Genomic DNA, 20113 nt, shown 5'->3' on the forward strand with positions numbered 1-20113 from the left:
GGCTTCATGTGCCCTGTGTAGTGCCATCTCATTCTTCTCATCTATTGGGTGTCTTATGTTACTTTCTCCATCTTCAGAGAAAATACCTGGAGAGTGGATGGCTGCCAATTGCGTATCGACAGAAGAGACATGGAGTACTTCTTCCCCATACTCAAGAAGACTGTGCAACTTTTTAATAAATGAAGGAAATTGTTTATTAATTAATGGCTTCTTCTACTCTGCTTTCATTTTTTTTCTCGAAAAAAAGAGAGAGGGGGTATAATTTTGGGGCTGCCTCTGTAGTGGGGAAGAACTCCTCTGTCCCCACTGCTGCCCTACTCTTTTTAGTTGGGCTCTCCTGTGGATCAGGCTCCTCAGATTGTTTAAAATTAACAGCCACCATAGCTCTGGTCAACATATACTGGCAATCATCCTGTTTAAAGAACCTCCCAAACTAGTCTGGTACTGAAACTTCCTCAGTAATTTCTTTGTCTGAAAGAAACTCTCATCTTTTGTGATTTGCTCACTGACAGAGGAATCAGAATCTACAGAAGCACAGGATCCGTCTTTCTAGGAGCCTTAGTGAGCCAATTAAGGGAACGTTCAAAACCATATTCAACATTATAGTCCTGGCCATAAGAACTGGTTGAGTGATGTGGGGAGCCCCCACCCCCTTTCAGATATGGGTCCGGGTCCCTCATTCTGCAAAAAGCAACAATCTCTTCTCTCTTAGCCTTGTAAAAAAATAATGGCATTTAATCACTAAAGGGGCTTTTCTCTCCCTTACTCACGTGAACCCTTGGCTGGTTGTCCACAGTGTCTCTAGGAACCACAGCAGAATCAGGTGCTGCACATGCACCTTGCTCAGAAGCCTTGACTGGGACATCATCTGCTGTGCTCTTTTTATGGCTACCAGGTTGGTCTGGCCATTTCTGAAAAGCCCGGGAAAAAGAGGAGCTATCCTCACCAGAGGCAATTGATTTAGGCCCAGCTGATTTTTTGGGTCTTGCTTCATCTTGGTTGGAGCAGCCCTGGGTGGGGTAGCACTCACTAGGCCCATTGCCCCTTGTTCTGCAGCCCCTAATGGAGCCTCAAGCTCATCTGCCAAGAGGAAATCTTCATTATTGTAGGATGCCATTTTAAAAGAAGAAACTCCACCGTGAAAAAAAGACTTCCAAAGTGACCACTGCATGCAGTTCTTCTGCGTGCACAAAGAACAGTTATCACACTTCCTGCTACCTGCCTCTCTCTTAATTCCCCCCTCTGCAGCTGTTTGCCACCAAAAATCAGGAAAAATCAGGGGGAAAAACACTGGTGTTGGGAAAGTAAGGGGAAAGGGGGGGAATAGGTATGGGAAGGAAGATTATAAGCAATTAGAGAAAGGTGCTAGAGAAAAGTAGCAAATATCACTAGCTATGCTGCTCTCCCATTCGAAGCAGGGGAAAGACGGGGGACAAGACGCAGTGCACTACACAAGAACTGGAAGGAGTCTATATGTGCACCAACTGTTTCTGAAAGGGGCACAGAAAACATAGGAGCTGACTTGCGTAAAGCCTTCCCCATTGTGACTGAGTTGAAATAAAGAGAACCAGGCCCAATAGCCTTGCAAAGAAGATGCATTGTTCTGAGCAACCTTTAGTGCTAATTGCTTGGGTTAGTCCACTCTCCTCTGGGTCGTGAATTACTCTTTCTGTTAGGAATATGAGAATGCCTAGATAATCTGGGCGATGTGCTGGAGTTAGGGCACTCCACGAGTAGTTCACTACAAGTTTGAAATCTCAAAGCTTTTTTTGGTCAGATACAGCCTAAGTCATGTTTGGGATCCCAGTTAGAGTACTGCCCAATCAAATGTTGACTCAAACTTTCTGGTTCCTGAACAACTCAAACAGACTAATAAGCATGTTGGAAACCACTCATGCCGCTGTGGAGTGACAAAAGGGTAGAGCCCTGCCATGGAATGATGATTCTCCATGCAGAGTCACAGAAATCACCTGTGGGTTCATAACCCAAAACAATGTACCTCTTTTGGTCTAGCAAAGAAGAGTTTAATGCCGACCGTGTTGATTTGCACAGCGAGGAGCAAAAGTTTCTTTCTTTTATTTATCTTTATTATATGTAAAGTGTCAAAATTAGAGTGCATATTCTTGCATCATGGCTTGCAATCTCTGTCTCTGCTTTCCCCAAATTTCAATGGAGGGAATGCATCTTCCCTCTACCAGCATCCTGCTGTGGTGGGGAAATAATTCCCCATCGCGTTTATCATTACATGCTCTTCTGGGAGCCCTGGAAGGATTCCCCTCTGCAAAGGGTTACCTGGCATCTGATCTGACTGCTCCTCTGAAAAGTCTACTATCCCTTGGTCTGACATACTTCTTGTCTCTAGGCTTGACCAGAACCTTGACTAGGGAGTCCCTGAAGACTTCTCTCCCTGGAAGGGGTGTACCAAAACCAAGGCCTTGGAAGGTACTTCCGCCTGCCTGTTTCCGGTCAGAACATTCTGTATGTGAGAAGGCAACAGTTTTTGCATCACAGTTAAGACAATTGTGGCAAGTGTTACAATTGACACCGCCTATAATAGCCTGTTATATCTTCATGGTACTTACCATGGTCTGCTACCAGCTGCACCATCTCTCTCTATCATATGGTAGCTGCCCTAGAGGTTATGAGTGCCATGGAGGTAGTACGAGGTGCCATGGTACATCATCATAATTTAATTTCTATATTCTTTATTATCAATAATATTTTTATCCTTCAGGTTGTAATCAATCTCTTTGACCAGGGAGGCCTTAAATGTACCTTTTCTGACTTCTGACAGTAAACTTGGAGACCTAGAGCCAGGATAGGCACAACAGACATTGGCACCTTTAAAAACTATTTAGCATAATCAGGAAGGCTTCCTAATCTTTAACATAGGACTTAATTATTCATTAGTCACAATCCTAGCCCCTCTCTACTAGACTGACTTACGAGGGTCAGAAGAGCGAAACAAGAGGTGAGTGCTCTGGGGGAAAGCTCAGGGGCTTTCCGCACCGGGATCTTTGTAGCAAATTGGTTGCTGAATGAAAAATCGCTATTTAAAATAGTGGAATTCATCGTTATGCATACCTGCCTTTGTAGTGGAATCCAGTTGCGTTTTGTAGCGTTTCCCACAGGCTTCCGGTCTCGGCAAAAATCGCTAGCCAGGAAGCACTATTGCCAAGCTCGTCCCGCCCCTGGCCGTCAAGCAGCCAATGGGTGGCCGTTAGCATGCTCCCAAACAGCCCCTTTCCCTTTAAGAAAGTTAAAAAAAAAAACACACCCATTGCAACGAATCTGTGTTGATTCGTTGCAACGGAGAGACCCATCCAGCTGCCTGGTGTGTTTGAGCTGTCGTTTCATCGTTGCCACGCTCCCTCCGAGTGAAAAAAAAAAATCCCCCCCCCCTCACGGGCCCGATTTTCGGCCGAAAAAAGTGTAAAAAATAAAGGGAAAATACATCAGCAAACGGGCTTCTCTGTGTTTGTGCTTAGTGACTCTGGGGAGGGACTGAAGCCGGAGAAGCCTCTAAACAGAAAGAGGCTCGCTGGTGCGTTTATCCCCGCTCGCTCGGAGAAAAAAAAAATGGCGATCGCTTCGCCGGAAAATCAGAGGAGAGAGCCAGGGGGAGGGACTTTGTAGAAACCGCAACAATGTTAACGCACAGGTCTTTTTCGCTAGTGTTGCAGATTGGTTGCAGGAGTGTATCGCTTTCCGGAGGGTGAATCCACTTTTGGGGATTTCCCTGAAAGCGCTACAACGAAGCGCTTTTTGCGGATCGGTTTCAGGTGTGTGGCAGATTGTCAACGACGTTGTGCATAACGGCAAATCAATAGCGTTTTCAATTGGCAACCATTGTGCGATTTTGAAGGCGTGCGAAAAGCCCCTCACTGTTTCTCTTGGCTGCTTTTCCCTACTGTGAGACTCATCCAAACTATCAGCTATGTGAGATTGCTTTAAGACCAAGGCTGCAAAATCCATCACAGCACACTAATATTTCTGTAAGTTGAAAAGGAGGCTTTGGAGGGGGGCATTCTAAGGCCCCCTCCAGCCTCACTTATACTGAATCAGACCATGGGTCCATAACAGGCAGTACAGCCTACTCAGACGGGCAGTGGCTTACCAGGGTCTTAACAAGAGAACAGCCACCTCGCCTGCTACCAAAACTGTAAACTGAAGGTGCCAAGGACAGAAACTGGGCTGTTCTGTATGGCTTGCATAGGCACTAACTGAGCCACAACCACTCCAATAAGGAATCCTGTATCAGACCTGGGATTAAATCATAGTCTGAGGACTGAGCCCCTTCCCCAAAAGGGCTACCTACCCTGCACTTATAAGCTGTCTCTGTGCACTAGGAGTGCCAAGGCTGGGAAGCATCTAGATCAGGGGTAGTCAACCTGTGGTCCTCCAGATGTTCATGGACTACAATTCCCATGAGCCCCTGCCAGCAAATGTTGGCAGGGGTTCATGGGAATTGTAGTCCATGGATATCTGGAGGACCACAGGTTGACTACCCCTGATCTAGATCATATAATCTGTGGGGAGGAAGGTGGTGAAGGCCCATGCGCCCAGATCTATGGCCCAAGCCCTGTCATATAGGCTGTAGATGCTCTGTAAAGGGGTACTGATAATTGTTAGGAAGACTGGGAATGAGGGGATCGCCCAATGGACCTCACAGTCCCTTCTGAAGATATCTGTGCTGCCACAGCTTCAGCAAACTGCACCATCATTTCAGGTCCTAATTCCTCAGCAGAATCTTCCTGCAAGGCAAGATGGCTGCCAGAGGTTCATGCCATGCAAAGAACCAAGCATGCCATTGCTGTGGCTGTCTTTCACATGCTTCACCATATGCTCCGACCAGACACAGGCCTGCCCTAGAGAGTGTGCCTGCTGGCTCTGGGCGCTTCCATATCTGTTCCATATGGAGCCCTCCAAGCTCAGCTACCACCTCCATCGCATTCTGCTCAAATCAGATATGGAATGACCGGGGCTGGCGTGCCCACCAGCCCTGGTTGTGCTGAGCTCTTCTCACTCTCTCTGTTACGTAGCAGCTTGTGACACATTCAGCAAGGGTAGCAAAGAAGGGAAAACTTCTTACAGAAAGGGAGGTAGAAGTAAGTTAATACAGAGGCAAAGTAAAATAAGAAAAGAGGAAAGGTTAGAACTGAAAATGAAAGTAAATAAGAAAAGCCTGCTAAGGCTGTTCTCCTTAGGTGAGGCAGAAAAGAACTAGGGAACTTGGTGATGTCCACTATAGGAAACAAGAAGGGGAAAAGTTAGTTTCTGCCTCCCTAAAGCGAGGGGTGGAAATCACCAAAGCTGTCTTCTGCCTCTGGGGGTGAATGCCTTTTTTCTTTAGATGCTTTAAATGAATAAGATCTTCACCCTGAGTTTAAAATGTTGTATGCATGTTTGTTTTTTAAATCTCTGGACAGAGAACAGGCAGGAAGGGGAGAAGTCAGTCCAACTGATTTCCAGACTTACCTCAGCCCACCTTCATGCAAAGGCTAATAAGCAGACAATGGAATCATTAAGCTTCTCCCCCTCCCCCCAAAAAGCAGGGAACAGAGATTTGGAGAAATTATATACTGAGGGTCCCTTCCAACTTGGTGATCCTATGAGTCCTTAGGAAAGACATTTCTGGAGACTTTAGGAAAAGCCTCTCCAACCTGGAATGACCTGGTCATAGGGTGGAGAAAAGAGAGGTGATAAAACTCAGGGGAATGAGGAGAAAGAGCTCCTTTGTGCTGAGTCCATCAGAGTAGACAGAATTCTTAACTGATGCCTGGGGGAGGTGCCTATTACCCATGGGTTGACCTTGACAGCTGAAGAAAGCTTCAAGGTAATGGAAACTCTGGAGAGAGCTGCACCTTCCTTAGCTAAGGAGCCTGTCCTATATTTTAGCATCTGTTGGGGCATGAATAGAAAGTGGGACAGAGGAACTGCATTTTACCCATTTCTTTTTAATCACTTGCTCAATCTGGTGCTATACTAAAAGTATGCTTGTAAACATTCTCTTTTTAATAAATACTTTATAACTTTGGATGCTGTAATGATTCTCTGTACTACAGAGACCATCACCATCTTGGACACATTATTGTAAAAGGAGTGCCAGGGAGAAGGGCAGCAGCTGGCAAGTAGCTATTCCTTCAGAGATGCACAAGGCAACAAACTATTCCCATTGACCAGGCATTAGACAGCAGAAGACACACAGGTGAGGCCACTGATCTGGGAACGGAAGCTGACAGCTCTGGCCCTCCCAGCAGGCAATTCCTTACAAAGGTCAGGTGGTGGTGGCAGGTTACCTGGGAGAGAAAGAAAAGCCTCTCCAGGTGTTAGGAAAACCTTGGAGAGCAGGAAGCAAAGGGGGCATGGAGACTGAAGCAGGCCTGTTCCACCACATAGCCTAATAAACATATGTCTTCTGGACTGTGCTTACCCTAATGACAAGAACTGCATCTGTAGCAACAAAGGGAAAATGGCAGGAACTGCCTACAGGCACAAGGAGTTGATGCTAAGTCAACAGTTCTGTACACAAGCTATAGTCAATGCATATATTTAACATTTCTGCACTGCCTTTCCACCCATCTCACAGTCCACAAGGCTGCAACATTAAAACATTTCAAATGTTAAAAAGCATTTAAAATACAAATATAAGATTTAAAACAAATTAAACCTAAAAACATTCAAACCAGGAGGAAGGTAAATAAGAGTTAGCAATGGAACAACAAATGGAATAAAAAGCCTTCAACCAGTGCCAGATTAATCTTATTTTTCTTTCTGATAGAATGACTAGTTTAGTACATGCAGGAAATGTGGTATCAATCTGTATATCTTAATTTTAATAAGGCCTTTGATAAGGTGCCCTACAATATTCTTGTGAGAAAGTTAGTAAAAACTGGGATGGATAAGGTCAAATCCATTACAAATGGATTTGTAAACAGCTGGCTGATAGAAGCTAAAGGGTGCTCATCAGTGGTTCATCTTCCTCTTGGAAGGAGGTGACCAGAGACATAGAAAGAATTTTCTGACAGTGAGGGCTGTTCATAGATGGAATACGCTACAGAGGGTTGTACAGTCTCATTCACTGGAAGTTTTTAGGAGGAGATTGGATGAGCACCTCTCAGGCATGTGCAATTTTAAGTTCCCGAGAAAGTGGCGGGCTGGACTGGATGTATTGTTGTGGTCTCTTTTCGTTCTGATTCTGATTCACTGGTTGCAGACAATACTAGGTTAATATCCCTAGGAAGGGAGTTCTGAGGTCTTGGTGCCATAAGCATTTATCTGGCCTCATATGTCAGAAGATGTCAGGGCAACAGAAGATGACTAGAGTGGTCACATAGGTTCACTGCAAGTAGGTGATCCTTCAGGTATGCTGTCCTCAAGGTGTATAGGGCTTTAAAGACCAATACCAGCTGAATTAGGACCAGAAACAAATAGGGAACCTGTGAAGATAGGGCAGTTCTGGAATGATGTGGTCCCTACAACCCACTCCAGTCAGCATCCTTGTCACAGCATTCTGTACCAACTGTAGCTTTCCAAACAGCCTTCCAGGGTAGCTTCATATGCAGTGCAATATCTTAAAAGGTAAAGGTATCCCCTGTGCAAGCACCAAGTCATGCCTGACCCTTGGGATGATGCCCTCTAGCGTTTTCATGGCAGACTCAATATGGGGTGGTTTGCCAGTGCCTTCCCCGGTCATTACTGTTTACCCCCCAGCAAGCTGGGTACTCATTTCACCGACCTCGGAAGGATGGAAGGCTGAGTCAACCTTGAGCCGGCTGCTGGGATTGAACTCCCAGCCTCATGGGCAAAGCTTCAGACAGCATGTCGCTGCCTTACCACTCTGCGCCACAAAAGGCAATATCTTATAGTGATATTAATAGTGCAGGCATCACAATAGCAGCATTGTTCCTGTCCAGTATTGACTGAAGCTGGTGAAAGGAAATTATGACCACTGGTGTCATTTGATTATCCAACAGGAGGCCTGAGTCTAGCAGCGGCATCAAGTTATGAGCATGTTCTTTTATGGGAGCACAATTCTATCCAGAGGAGGAGACATCACTTTTCCTCAGCCAGACCTTCCTTCACCAGGTGCACCTCCATTTTTAGGATTAAGTTTAAGCTTGTTAACTGTCAGTCTTCCCAAAACTGCATCCAGGCTCCATTTCCACAGCCCCCCTGGGATCTGCTGGAGCTGTCAAGTAGATCCACATATCAGTGGCAACTCAGCCCAACTCTCTGGATGACCTCTTCCAACAACTTCATGTAAATTTTTAAAGACAGAACCTTGGAGGACCCTGTAGTCCAGAGGGCATAAGGCTGAGCAACAGCCCCCCAGCACTGCATTCTGAAACCTACCTCTAAGATAGGACTAAAATCACCACAAAATAGTGCCTCCTAATTCCAAAACCAAATTGTATTCCAGGATATTACCACACTCAATTAATGGCATCAAAAACACTAAGAGGTTGCGGATAATTAACAGTCAAGAATTCTTGCCTGAATCCTATGAGTTTCCAGAGGTAGTATGCACAAGAAAACAATCGTAAAATACATAGCATTTATTTGAATAATATTCAGAAATAGTTTTATCCCTAGGCAACACACCACTCTAAAATCATACAGCAACACTACCACCCCTCCCAAAAAATCTTGCTTAACTATCTAAAACATTTAAAATCTACAGTAGATGGCACATCCTTACAGTCCCAAAGTTGAAGGCCATAGCTCGTGTTCTGTTTAGTTGCTGTCCATTGCAAGAGAAGCATATCATAGACCAGGCCTTTAGCCCATCAGAATCCAAGCCAGCTTTCTTCTCCTGACTTTTAGCACAATTACAGTTTTTTGGCCAACTGGCATCAATCCAATCAGGACGTGTTCTTGCTGAAGCCCTCTAGAAAATTATCTAACCATTCCTGATTTTCCCACTCCCATCCTGTGGGCCACAGGTTCTCATGATGAGCCAACTTTCCCATTCCTAACTCTGGCCTGCAGATGATAAGGGCCATGTTGTCAGAAAAGGCCAAAACTGCGGTATAAAAAGGTAAAGGTATCCCCTGTGCAAGCACTGGGTCATGTCTGACGGGGTGATGCCCTCTAGCGTTTTCATGGCAGACTCAATACGGGGTGGTTTGCCAGTGCCTTCCCATGTGATATATGTGGGTTCACTATAATGAGTACAAGGGTTTTGTGATCCTCACCCCACTGCCATGTGCCAATTACTGCGTACCCTGTACCAATGGCCACTCAACACAGGGATTGCCATTTTCTTTGTATAGCAGATAGGAATTGATACGGTGCAATAACACTTAAAAAAAAAAGAAGTAACTTTTGTGTTGGCACATGCTCCTTTCATGCAGCTCACACTAGTGGATTGTCCAGACAAGCCCAGACAATTCACTAGGGCCATATATGCCTCTTTTAACACACACACACACACATACCCCCATCCATTGCCAGAAGATGAAATTGTGTTCTCAGTCCCACCATGTCATTCTTCCAATGCACATGGAAAGGAACAAAAGGGGCAGGTTTTGTCATCCTTTGCAGATATCAGACTGTTTAAGAACCACCTGATTTTAAGACTGCGTGTTGGCAACCCTGTATTTGATCAAAATGCTTCCACTAACAGTGGAGCCTCCCACCAAGGCAAGAAGCTTTGCTCTGCAGAAAGGGGTACTTGACTGGTGGAAGGTTCTTTACCCCAAAAGAAAGCCCTATTAAACAACATAAAAACCTTTGGATCCAAGCCCACCACATCTTTTAGTGACTGGAGAACAGATGTGAACAAAATGAAAAATTGAACTAGATGATGGGAACAAAACAAAAAGTCAGGTCCTTTGTATATCCAATTTTGTGTACATTATTACATTTGCAACTGGTAGCCTGTCATAGTGCAGTTAACAAAGGGCCGGCCTGACTGTCAGCTTAACAACATCTTCCACATTTTAGGACTAGACTCAATTATTATTCACATGCAAGAGGCATCAGCTGACCAATCAAAAGCTGCATTTCCGTCTTCTGTAGAATTGATGACCTTCCACACACAAACTCCTTAATTAAAAAAAATACTTTCATCCATGACACTAGAAGTCATTGTGTTACCCAGATGTAAAACTTGCACCCATCTGACAGGGTTTGTGTGAGAATAAATTGTACTCCAGGTAATACTTAAGCATGAAGCAGTGACCAGAATGTAGGATTTGGACAGGAGCAATCTGGGCTCCAAGACCTGCTCAGTCTTTCTAGCTCTCAGGGAATTACCTCCTCAGAGAACTGTTGTGAAACTCTCAGCTCCTTGGAAAAAGGGTGCAACACAAACCTTTAAAAATTCCTATCCATTTCTTAAGAACAGCCTTGTATAGTTTTGCATGCTATGCCTCTTGCATTTCATGGCTTTTAAACACCCTGTTCATTATTTCCTCTCCCTGTCCGTGCAAGGGCATACACATGCTGCCTTAGAACTCATTCCATGCAGCTGATGAAGTAAGTGGACTCTAGCCCATGAAAGTTTCAATCTACTGTTGGACCTTTAAATCACTAAGACTCAGTTCAATCTCAGTCACAGCAAAAAAAACTACCGTGCTGGAAGTTGTAATCATTTTACCTTACTTTTATTTGGGGTTTCCATGTCCATGTAATTTATGCACTGCAGTCAGAGAAAAGCACCTGGGTTATTGCAAAATGAATATGAAATCAAACTACTGCAAAATCTAGAGATCTGCTGCAAGAGACTATTACTGGGACCAACAGAGCACTCCTTAAGACAAAAAGCTTCTTTTGATGGCAGTAAATTAAGACTCTAAAGGTAGGTTGAAACAAACCCTCTTTATTTTGACTCCTATGCTGGGAATACCATGAAAAGCCTTTAGATTTTAATCATGCTTTTACCTTGTGTGCACACAGTTCAAAGGGCCTGGATCAGGATCTGTGCAACTCCATAATACCCCAGAAATTCATGCATCAATGCAGAGGAGAGGAGAGGCTCTCCTAACAGGTCCTAAAAATAATACTGACATGTAATCTTTCCTATCCATTGTCACATCATACCTTGATATTATTCACAGCAGCTTTTGTTCTCCTGGACCATCGACAGAATCCAAACGGGTAATTTTTTGGGCTGCATGTTCTGCCACAGGCAGAATTAAAACCTGGGCACATAATCCATCCTGTTCCTTTCTACCAGGGTTCTGCTACTGACATCAGCCATTGCTGGTGGACTGCATCCTGCTACTGCATTGGGGTGGCGGTGGCCGCTTTTAGCCCCCAAATGCTGAATCACAGCACAACACGGGTGCTGGCCGGAGCTGGCGTTCAAAAGCACAGCAGGTTTTCAGTCTTTTAAAGTTAACTAATGACCAATCGCCACGCCGATCATATTATATACCTGAATTCATGTTACCAGCAAAGCAAAAAGCGCTGCGAACACAGCAGATTTCTAGGCCTCCCATTCCAATTGCTCGTGAGAAGACCGCTCACATTCCCTTATCCAAGCGTGTCTCGATCACTCCCCGCTCTTGATCTCCCCTTGAAACCCTCCCGGCAAAACTGCATGCTTGTAACAACTGAGAACACCCTCCGCTCACAAGTGCGCACGCACACAGACCTACCCTTCGCTTCGCACGAACGGATCGTTTCCTTGCCTCTCGGTATAATAGCTTAAAAAAAATCCTCCTGACATTTAAATGCACGTCACAAACATGCGATTCGCTGACTGCAGCTTTCTTTTCACTGCACCACAGCTCTCTGCTGCGGATCTGTGTGCATGCGAGGGTCGTTTCCAGTTCATACTGCGGGGGGGGAGGGGGGAGTCTCTTTAAAATACCCTGTGGCAATTACCCTTCCCTGCAAATAGGCTCATCCGCCCCGACAAACTTCCCTTTCCAAATAAATCGTGGTGCACCACATTTATGCACTGTCACGGATCAGGAGGCGGCAATTATGCGACCGATGATTCCCAGATGCATGCAACATACTTCGTGTGTTCCCAGTGGGAAGGTTCAACAAGCCCGGCAAAATCGTTTGCACCCCCAGCAGGATCATTTCCCCGCCAGGTTCCGGGCCAAGACGGCACGTCCCGCACTGCAGCGCTCTGCAGGCTTGTGGAGCGTGACGAGGAATCCCCCTAGCCCACCATCCCTCCTCTCTTGCACCGCTCTTCAGCGCTTACCTCTTGGCCCTTCCGCGGCCATCCGGGATGCAAGCCCCTGCAAGGCTCTGGCGGACGGCAACTGGCTCCACATTCGCCAGGATGATGACCCGCAACGGCGAGGGGCTCGGACAGGAAAAACTCTGCAGAGGCCGGGGCAAATGCTGAGGATGCACGTTCTAGCCCTCTGCAGAGGCGCCCATGCAGCCGCTCCGAAGTGGACTCATCATGCCAGCCGCAGCACTCGCGAAGGAGCGGGCATGCCCCTGCCCGGGGGGGACGGGAGGGGAGGGGGGCTGCTAGGACAGATAAGCATGAACAGGCTGAAGGGATCCAGGAAGACAGAAGGTTGCACTTTAGAACTAAAAATGAACCGAGGATGAGGTCATGCCTTGAAAAAAAGCACCTGACGTCACCCCCAGCCAATCAGAGAGGGAGGCTCAGGGGCAGGATGACGTCAGCCTCTGATCCTCGGGCTTTGGGTGCAGATTAAAGGCAGGCAGGCAGGCAGGCAGGCAGGCAGAATTGCAGTTTAAAAGGGGCAGTGGCCTAGATAGCCCTTCTCTATCTCGTTCTCTCGTAGTTTTGCGAGCTCTTAAGAGGGAGATGATCTGCCTCGATGAAGAAAGCTGGGGCAGAGGCGCAGCGGTGGGAAATAAGCCCCCCCATTCTAACTCCATGTGGCATTGCTTGTTGCGGGAAAGAGAGGGTGGGCAGGCGCAGTTTGGGAGCGCGCAGATCAATCCTGCTGTTCCAAAAGAGCAACGGAGACGCGTCGTGTCCCCCTGTGCTAAAAAGCGCGGGGAGGGACGGGAAGGGAGAGGGCTCTTTATTGATTGAATGCGAGGTGAAGCAGGAGTAAGACTGTCGCATGGTGTCAGTCCGTGCCTCCAGGGAAAGCACCATGTCGGAAGCCGAGCTCTGCTTTCCCTATGGGCTTGATAATGAAATGCTGGGGCGGGGCGAGGGCATGTGTCCTGACAGGTAAGGGCCAGAGTCAGCTCAAATTGTACCCTAATGCTCGGCGGTCATTCTCAAAGGACGTATATCTGACTGCTATGAGTTGCTTGTGGCATAATCCCGATCATTTCCAGACCGAATTCCAGTGTGTGGCTATGCATAAACTCTGACACACCTTAACAATGCCTGTGTAATGACTCCTGGGCATCCTCATCCCAACCCCCCATTGCAGCAATCCCTCCCTCTTTTGTCCTGGTTTTGCTGCCTTCTCTTGACTCCTGGCATGTTTTATGGAGGATTCCCTCCGTCACAGGAATGGCAGTCAGTACAAAATTGATCCAAGAACCACCTTAAAAATCTTTTATAATTCTGCTAATCCAAAAAGCACCAGGAATGCAAGATTAAAGGAGAGATTTCCTTCTCAAATCTCTACCTCAGTTTAATATATTCCTGCTTTTTCTTGTGCTACATTTCTAATGTAACTTGACATTCTATAAATGTCATTTTCATTTCTATTCTATCTTCCCTCTGCCAGTGCATTTGTTTTATTGCCCTCTACATAGATCAGGCTTTTATGAAATCCTGGGTTGTTGTTTTTCTTTTACAGACCTGGAAGACATTCCTGAATAGGTTTTAGTTATATTTATATGGTCATGTTGACAATCCCCCCCCAATGGCCAATGATGGGCCTGGGGTGAGTGGGAAGGGGAGGGGTCCCAGGTCAGCATGTACACAGCTATGCTTCCCAACCATATTCTGTATGATCATGCCACTTCCGGGGTCTCTCGAAGCCAAAAGAATGTTTCAGAGGTTTCTTAATGGTAAAAAAGTTGAGAAAAGGTGACATAGCTTGTCCACACCAGAGGTCCATGCCCAGAGCATTTGAATACTGTTGATGTGGGAACGACTGCTAGATTACTGAGAACAGGAAGGCCCTCAGCACATCTCTTCATACTTTAAAACTACTTCATTTACAAATACTCCAGCACATAATCTTCAGATAGTATGAATGCATCTGTCAGTTAAAAGATGGATTAAACTAAGATGGCTTTACATTGGCCAGGTTTGGAAAACACAGTTGTTTTGGAAGGAGCCTTTGATGTCCAGAGGCTCCTCCTAAATGAGGTTTGGATATAAAGACTTGGATATATCAAGGGCTTGGCATATGATAAGAGGTATTAGCATTACAGATGTTTTCCTTGACCATGTCATATGGCTTACCCAGTTATTTTTCTGTTAGGAGGAAAAGGAGGGAATCAATTGCTGGGAGGTCCCCTGCTACGTGCCTGCTTTATTTTCTCCTTCGGATATTCCACTGAAGGCATCTGACTCCTGCTGAAATACTAACTCACCTCTTAATCTCAAACTGTTTTCCAATTTTTGAACCTCAGGTGCCTTTTCTTCCCCTATAAATTCTCTAAAGGCTCCCCCTTTAGAAGGATCCAGTCCTCAGAATCCCGTGAATACAGCGGCTTGGCCCATCCCGTCTGAGCTCACCAGTTTTGCTCCAGACATCACCTGGAAGTTTTGTTCTGTGTATTGCAGAACAGTGTTGCCAGGACCATTAATTCTTTCCACCAGTCTAATTTAGCAATGCAACAACAACACTGGATTATTTGCAGTGTTTTTTTAAAGTATTTTAACCAGCTCTTCTTGTGTCCCTTTAGTTTTTATTACCGAAAATGACACAATTCTGGTAGAAAACCAGAATAAAATGAACAATAAAAAAAGATGAAAGGCTGACGGATTCTTCCCAAGAAGAAAAAAAATAGTTTTGGAAAGGAAAGTGAAAGCTCCATTGAGAACAATTGAGAGAAACAAATCACCATGTGTAGATGGAATATCAATAGAGCTGTTCCAAGGCACAGATATAGAGTCTGTCAAAATCTTAACATGTTAGTGTCACAAAAATTGAAAACAAAACAGTGACCCACAGATTGGAAATGCTTGATTTACATTCCAGTTCAGGAAAAAAGAGGCATCAAAGACTGCAGCAAGTATCAGACCATCACATTAATTTCTCAAGCAAGTAAAGTGATGCTGAAAATCTTACAACAAAGAGTTACCATATAAAGAATGAGAAACGTCACATATTCAAGCTGGATCCAGAAAAAAAGGCACCAGAGATCATATTGCAAGTTTATGCTGGTTACTGGGGCATACAAAATAATTTCAGAAGAAACTCAGCTTGTGTTTCAGAGATTACAGCAAAGCTTTTGATTGTATAGATCAGGGGTAGTCAAACTGCGGCCCTCCAGATGTCCATGGACCACAATTCCCAGAAGCCCCTGCCAGCAAATGCAGGCAGGGGCTCCTGGGAATTGTAGTCCATGGACATCTGGAGGGCCGCAGTTTGACTACCCCTGGTATAGATCATGAAAAGCTATGGTTGGTTTTAAAAGAAATAGATGTGCCACAGCATTGGCTTGCTTTGATGCACAAAGTGTACTGTGGACAAGAAGCTACTGCTAGGACAGAATATGGAGAAACAGAATGGTTTCCAACTGGCAAAAGTATCAGACATGGATGTATTTCATCATTCTGTCTCTTTGATCTATATGTGGATGATTAGATTTCAGTGAAGGTGGAGTGAAAATTGGTGGAAGGAACATTAACAGTTGAGATACGCAGATGATACTACATTACTAGGAGAAAAAAGTGAAGACTTGACATTATTACTGCTGAAGGTTAAAGCAGAAATTTCCAAAGCAGTATTACAGCTGAAGACAAAAGTAATTACAGCTGAAGAAAAAAGAAGACAAAAGTAATGACTATTGAAGAATCCCACAATTTTAAGGTTGGTGATGAAGAAATTGAAATTGTTAGGATTTACTGTTCCTTGTCTCAATCATCAATCAGTGGAGTCTGCAACTAAGAAATTAGAAGGAGATTGAGACTGGGAAGGGCAGCCCTGAAAGAGCTATTCCTATTCCTCTCTGTGGTTAGGATGCTGCTTAAACACTAGTGATCATGGGGAAGCAGCATAAGCATGGGTGCTGCCTCTGTACATAAGTGCTGTGCTCAGAAGCTGGTGATCATGTGGAGGTGGGGGATAGAGGTAGTATGTTCATACCTGCACTCCCTCTCTACCTGCTCATTTAATGTGCAAAGGAGCAGGGCTATGAATACGTCAGCTTTCGTTTTAATTTGTTTTGCCACCTTTTATATTGGAATAAAAGAATCACTAAACAGTGTTAAACCAAAGGCTCATATACCCCCTCCCATCATTCTGTCTGTGAGAGTGGCATGCCAGATACAACAGGAAATCCCCTTGTAGTGGAAAGAAGATCCCGAGAACATGAAAACCACATACTCAAAAAGGAGAATTTTTAATTAACTGTAGTGTCCAATCCAATTTATGATGTTCTTTCAAAACACAAAGAGATTGACAACATATGTTTGGATTAGACATAGATGCCATTGTGGTTATCACTGTACAAAGAATAATGAAAGCCTTTGATCTGTACCACCCACTTCTCTTAATCAGACATCAAAATAAAAAAAAATGGTTGGGAGTGTCATAATTAGGGGGCACAGTTTTTTATTCAGGAGATCTGAGGATTTAAGAAATAAGAGTCAGAAACTGATAATGGATTGTTTGAAGAATCAGATTTTTTTAAGTTTGAAAAATAAAGTATTTAACCAGACAGAAAATATGTGGTATCTAATCCTATGTGAACATCAATGGAAATGAGATGCAGTTTACTGGTCCTTCAGTTCTGTGGATTATGTTGACATATTATTGAGAATAAGGATCAGTTCATAAGAATACTATGGTTTGCCTTTTTTCAGCCCTTGCACATAAGGAACAATGCTTACAGCAAGTAGAACATATGAATGGCTTATCATGAGCACAATCATGTTAATGATAATTTTGCACTCCCAGACATGTGTTGGCATTTTGGGAAAGTAAGCAGTTCTGCACTCCCTATTTTCATAGACATTTGTACAATGTGAAAGAGGAAAAGAAGAAAAACCCTGTTCCCACAGTGGTTGTATGGATTAGAAAGTTTCATTGATTACAATGAAATTCTTTCCCAATAAAAGAACATGTGGGATAGCAGTGTTGATAGACTTAAGTAGTTGTGCTGCTATGCCAGGCTGCACCTGTTCTGGAGCAGAGATCTTGCCCCAAAGTCCAGAGTCCAGTTTAGGAGCTAGAAGAGACAGAGTTCGCAGGAACTTAGGGTGGGGAGTGAAGTCAAGCCAAGTCTTAGTCAAAACCAGAGATAAAGGGAAAACACAAACCAGAATCTGGAATGGAGTTGAAAGCCAAAATAGTGGAAGAGCCAGAGCAGGAATGTCCAATAAGCCAGAGGTGGAAGAGCTGGGATAGGAGAGTCAAACAAGCCAGAGGCCGAAGAGCCAGGAGTCAAAGAAATAGAGCTTTGCTGTGGCGAACTCAGAATAGGAGACCGGCAGAGTAAGGCATGCATTGGCCCCATGAATAGCCTTGCCTCAAGGCTCTGCTGAAACAGCCAGAAACCAGGGCTGATTCTGCATTCACTTTGTTGTTTCCAGTGTGGATCCTGCTGAATCCAGATCGATTTGAACTCTGGTCTTCCTCTCCCCCGCCTCCCCATTGAAACAGAAAAGTGTTCTGCACATGGTTAGGTGAGTTCAGAAGTGGAGGGGGGAGCCAAGCACAGCCGGAGCCTCTTTCTTTCTTTTCTTGAAGGGGGGGGGGAGGGGAGAGGATTGGAGACAGCAGAGGAGGGAGAAAAAAAAAACAAGGGGCAAATCTCTACCGACAAAAGTTAGGGCTTCTGGGAGCTTCTGCTGAGAGAAATTAGGGGCTACCCCTTTAAGGCAAGCTTGTCATCTGGGCAGCCTTGGCCAATCAGGCTTCTCTACCACGGAGTTGAGGAACAAATTCGAAGCAGCCGGAGCTCTGCATGATTTCTTATACTTTCTCAATCCAATTCTTCAAATATTGAGGGTTATATCCACTCTAGTATATTGCAGGATAAAAGTAGGTAGGGTCGCTCTGGGTCAATCATGCTTGTTGCAGAGGGAAAATTAAAATCGGACAAAATCAAAATGGAAATCACATTCAGTGGAGATGGCAGGGACTGAATCGACCTGGGATTGGAATAAAAGATCCATGCAGTTTACACCCAGATGGGGCAGCCCTCACCCAGAAAGCCTGCAGCTGGAGCTTATCCTTGTCAGAGGAAGGAGCTCAGCTGGGCCCTATCTACCCTGACAGCAAGCTGCCAAGTGTGCTGATATTCTGACAGCTGTCAGGGTAGATCACCTCCTCCGAGGCTGCCATTCAGGGCTTGCTGGAGCCTTTACCAATGGTCTCTGAAGCTGCTCCTCTAGTGAGTCTTCTGGGCTGGTAACTGCCTTGTCTAATGTAACATTATAAGTCTGGGTCTCAGCCTGGCTAGGTCCAGGATGCTTATCCTGGGGGTAGGGGAACAGGCAGGTCCAGTTCAGTGACTGATGGATCTCCTGGTAGCTGTGGGAGATCCGCAGCCTACAGAGCGCCCCCTGGAGCCAAATTGGCAGGTGCAGGCATAACAGTAGTTACAAACTGATTATTCATTAAAGGGAATTAGCAGGGTAATAACAAAGCATCTGTGAGTTTGTACAGTATAGTTATTAAGATTCCTAAGGAGTCACTGTAAAGTCCCCAGAGAGTGGCGGATTACAAATCTAAGGAAGGAATGGGATGGATGGATGGATGGATGGATGGATGGATGGATGGATGGATGGATGGATGGATGGATGGATGGATGGATGGATGGCAGAAAAATAATCTTGTCATCTTTTTGTCAACATAATCTAAAAATTACTAGTAATATATGTTACATAGTGCATTATTTTTTCACTATTGTTATAGATGGCCAGACTCAGGAGCCCTTGACAGTCTTGCCATGTAGAAAATAAAGTCCTGTGATACCTTTCCTTATGGGTGGATGATGCATTCTCCAGTGCAGTACAAGGACCTCACAACTTTCATCATGGCTGAATTTCAGTATGGCTTCTCCATTTTGCCCTATTGGTGGTTTGTGAAGTTCATGACAGGTCAACCAGCATGAACATTCCTCAAACTTTCAAACTGTTTATGGAGGTTCATGCCAGTTTGTGAATAGATACATTTCCAGACAGACCATCTCCACTCAATCTAAATGTTTACCAAATTACAAAAAAACTGGGGTAGAACATGGAGGGCATATGGATAAACATTTGGGGGAGATCCCCTGTGATGTCTCTAGATTGCACAGGACCTGTTCTATACACTCCCAAACCTGCATCTGTCGAAGTGACTGTCTTATAGGGGATCTCTTGATGACTCTACCTACAGTTGTGGTTCAGCTAGGGCTTAATGAGCTTGAGGACTCCTCAGGGGAGGAGGGGCCCAGTGTAGCCAACCCAGAGGCAGCAGAAGTCTACCAACAGGAGGAGGAGGTGCACACCTCCTGGCCAGACACCAGCTACCTGCTGAGAGCAACAAAGAGTTGTTGCAGCACTGTGTCTGACAATCTGGTGTTGAGCAATAGAACCTCTCAAGAAACATTAGGGGGCATGAATTCAACGTAAGCAGTAGATGCTGACTCCTCCTTGTTTGATTTCAAAGAACTTTGGCCCTTGGACTAAACCACCATGCTTTGACTGACCTTTGGAGCCCTGACTATCAACTGAAACACCTTTCACTTTTGTAAATCTCCCTTGGTTTTGGCAACTTTAAAGAACTGTAGAACATGATACCAAAAACTGTGGCAGGCTATTACACTGCTGTCCAAGTTTGGTGAGGATTAGATTTATGGTGTTCAAGCTACAGCCCTCCAAAGAAGGTGACAAGTGGTCATTTTCCCAGAAATCAATTTCCTGGGGCACCTTCTTGGTGCGTGGGGGTGGGGTGGAGAGAGGCTCTAACTTGGTCTTCATAAATCAAATCCTCACCGAAACTGGAGGGAGTTAGATGTCTCAAGCTTGCACAGGGTCCATTCTACTGCATCATGAACCTCACAAACCAAACCAGTTTGTTTGACAACTAAA

At 45.0% G+C, this 20113-nt stretch overlaps 1 protein-coding gene and 1 long non-coding RNA gene across 7 annotated transcripts in view; one reads left to right on the forward strand and one right to left on the reverse strand.

Annotated features, from left to right (window-relative positions):
• Positions 1-183, forward strand: part of LOC143829901 (uncharacterized) — a 90854-nt gene extending 90671 nt beyond the window's left edge. The window contains exon 3 of the long non-coding RNA XR_013228279.1: positions 78-183. This is a non-coding gene — a long non-coding RNA (uncharacterized LOC143829901). The remainder of the gene's footprint in view (positions 1-77) is intronic.
• Positions 1-12304, reverse strand: part of DUSP8 (dual specificity phosphatase 8) — a 113209-nt gene extending 100905 nt beyond the window's left edge. For 3 of the 6 annotated variants that reach the window (XM_077321485.1, XM_077321484.1, XM_077321479.1), the window contains exon 1: positions 12167-12304. The gene's annotated coding sequence lies outside the window, so the exon portion shown is untranslated. Of the gene's footprint in view, positions 1-10887; positions 10997-11046; positions 11519-11606; positions 11745-12166 lie in introns of those variants that run through there. The other 3 variants (XM_077321480.1, XM_077321483.1, XM_077321482.1) reach the window with 3 other exon arrangements.
• Positions 12305-20113: the final 7809 nt, after the last annotated feature.

This window comes from Paroedura picta, chromosome 2 (genome assembly GCF_049243985.1).
Source record: "Paroedura picta isolate Pp20150507F chromosome 2, Ppicta_v3.0, whole genome shotgun sequence".
Lineage (NCBI taxonomy): Eukaryota > Metazoa > Chordata > Lepidosauria > Squamata > Gekkonidae > Paroedura > Paroedura picta.